We start from the raw sequence: 3,227 nt of genomic DNA on the forward strand, positions 1-3,227 counted from the left end.
CAAAGACCACTCTTTTTTTTTTTTTTTTTTTTAATATAGACAGGGTTTCAACCTGTTGGCTAGGCTGGTTTTGAACTCCTGATCTCAGGTGTTCCACCCGTCTTGGCCTCCAAAGTGTTGGGATTACAGGAATAAGCCACAGTGCCCATCCTTATTCTACATTTTTTAAAAAGCTTATCATATGTCCCATGATGTGAGAGACCTGAGAGATACAGAATTATAATACCAAATTTACCTTCTTTAAAGCCCTTTTTGACAAAGACACAGAAATGACAATACAATGTGCTAACTGCTAATTAGAGATAGAAGGATCTAATAATAAAACAAGTTCAAGTGATGAATCAGAGATGAAATAGAGGCAGAAGGTATTGAATTGACAGAAAAATTACAAAAGAAACAGAGAAGCCAAAAAATGTACAGTGTAATTTGAAGAATTTAATTTTAAAATGATTTATTAAAATATGACCCCAAAGTCATTGTACATAAAACATTATTTTACCAAAATCTACATTCCAATTAGATCAAAAGGCTTAAATTATAGGAAGCAGTAATATCTTATATGCCTAATAAGCAACTTAGAAAATAAGATTAAAATGTTCCTTTAAAATTGGCTGAAAATATACATATGTACCATTAATAAGTAGCAATGCTATTTTTATATGCTAGATCGAATAAGCTTGCTATTAACTCTCATTCATTAAACCGTGTTTAACTTTATCTCACCAGGAAACAATTTCTCCTTCTACCTCATAGACTGTATTGACTCTATCAAGCAAAAATACAGATAGTTATTAAAAATAATATTATGTGCCATGAATTATCTTAAGCACGAGAAAATGTTAACTCATAATAGTTATAAATAACATTCTGCCAGACTAAGATGGACAAGTGTGTGTGTATACATAAACAAAAACTATCTTCTGTAATATATAAGTCCAGTATTGCTTTTTTTTTTTTTTTTTTTTTTTTTTTTTTTTTTAGGTTTGCCTGGAAAATCTACCTTTCACAGTTCTCTACCATATTACTTCATACTACCAGCATGTTTGGACAGGCTTATCGTGAAAACAGGAATACTGAGTCAAAGAAGACTTCAGAGTATTTCCTGAATTGTGTATACCCTTCCCATGAGTTCATGTTGAATATGTTCGGTTTGCATTGTGGTTTCATTAGGTTGATGACTACTTAAGATGTTTTTACCAATGCTTCTGAGTTACAAAAACACATTTCTTTTCCCCTCAAAATAAAATTTCAAGTGATTCATTGGTGTATAATCAGCATTTTTATTGTTCATATTGACCACGGAGGCTATTGATGCTAATATAAGCAGTTAATTAACTTAACTTTAAACTAGCTTGTGTACTACCAAAATGCTTTATATACACTTTCTGGACACTTCAATTTTATTTATCATAACCAATAACCTAGAACACTACAAGTTTTATGTTCTCCCACCATGGCTTGGCTCACAGAACTATTAAGCCATCATTCTAACATCTTTCTGATTTATTCATGCATATTATTTGCCACAATTTTAACCTCAAACCTTCACCAGAGCCCTCAGTCCTCATGTCTCAGTCCACTTTGTCAGACTAAAGTATGGAGTCAGCCGCTAAGACTATAAACCTCTCAAGACTCCTCATTAATGGTGTCACCAAATGAAGAAAGAGCAAAAGCAAACACATGGGTGCAAACATGGGCTCTGAGGCATACTTGGGCTCCAAGAGAGTCAACACATCCTGAGAAGATGGAGGGATAGGGAAAGCTATAAGGAAAGCAGATCAGGAAGGAGGGGATAGGGATGGAAGTTATTTGTTAAGCATTTGGTTGTAATGGGAATACATTACAGGAGTTTCCATTGGGGTGTGACATTATATGATATATGTCATCAACGAGTGAAAAACTTTAAATTTTGAAGACTTTATCTTTGACCCCATAGAATACATCAATCCTTTATAATTCCCATTGTATTCCATTCTATCCAATTCCTCTTAGCATTACTTCCTTTCTTATTCAACTGAACATTTCAGGGATTTTCAGAAGTTGACATATGACATATTTTTTGAAAAGGTGATATAAGTAGAAGCCAAGAGAATTTTTCTTTGTCTTCATAGAACCCATTCACTCCATTCCCATCCACTAAGATCCTGATTACATTTCATTGTTTCTACTCTCTATTGATCTCACTTCCTTTCTTACACAGCCCAGACTTCATGCTTGATTATTTTAAATATTATCTTGATAGCTCATGTAATTTTTCTGCCTCCCTACACTTAGCCAACCCTACATGGAAAACATGCAACCACACAAAACTCTGAATTTGGTTTCTACTGCCATTCCACAAAACAGATGAATTTTAAAGTAAGTTTATGTTCTTTAAACTGTGTTGGTAACCAAAGACATCTTATCAAACTCTTTTTCTTGTTGACATTAGTGTTAACTGCCTTCAACTCTCCCTAAACTTCAAACTTATCTCACCGGAAAACAATTTTCCTTTCTGCTTCATAGACAACACTGAGTCCATTGAGCATAAACACTATCCACTTCTTAGTAGGACACATCAATAGGTTTTCTAAATCTGAATATAACTAATTCACTCAAGTTTTAAAGGATATATGACCTTCTTTTAGTTCAAAGCTAATAGCTCTTTTGATGTTTTTTAGAAGTTCCTCTGTGATCCATCCCTTTTGATAATGTTCATTGTAGCAAAAGTAATAATGATGATTTTAATGCCTACAATTGAATAAGCAGCTACGTGGAGTGTAATTTACATATTTGTCTCAATTAACATTACTATTAAATTTCCTATTATATCATCAATGTAACTATTATTAGTATATTCTTAAATAGAATATTATTTTATCACATTATTATTTTTAATAAATGTGAGCATTGTTTTCACTTTGAATATCCAGTACTCAAAACATTATCTGATATTCAGATGAATTCTCAAGTTATTCCATATATTTCAGGCCTAATAGTTTATTTTCATAAATTAAACTAGAACACAGCATTTATTACAGCTCCTTTTTGCCATTAGAACACAAACATTCACAATTTGCCAAAGACTCTTCAGATTCAAGTTTGTCACATTGGTATAGAAAGATGACTAAAGATTTTCCCTGTAATTGAAGGAGATTAGGAAAATATTAAAACACAAACACGTTATAAAAATCTGCCAATGAGTTGCATACATATGGCAACATATTTAGTAACATATCTTTGCAGAA

General features: G+C 32.4%; 1 long non-coding RNA gene across 1 annotated transcript in view; it reads left to right on the forward strand.

The window, feature by feature from the left end:
* The window catches only part of LOC105501248, a 14,578-nt gene extending 13,767 nt beyond the window's left edge, over positions 1 to 811 (forward strand). The window contains exon 8 of the long non-coding RNA XR_001000160.1: positions 727 to 811. This is a non-coding gene — a long non-coding RNA (uncharacterized LOC105501248). The remainder of the gene's footprint in view (positions 1 to 726) is intronic.
* The last annotated feature ends 2,416 nt before the right edge of the window (positions 812 to 3,227 follow it).

The sequence above is a fragment of the Colobus angolensis genome, unplaced genomic scaffold (genome assembly GCF_000951035.1).
Source record: "Colobus angolensis palliatus isolate OR3802 unplaced genomic scaffold, Cang.pa_1.0 Scaffold70, whole genome shotgun sequence".
Taxonomy (NCBI): Eukaryota; Metazoa; Chordata; class Mammalia; order Primates; family Cercopithecidae; genus Colobus; species Colobus angolensis.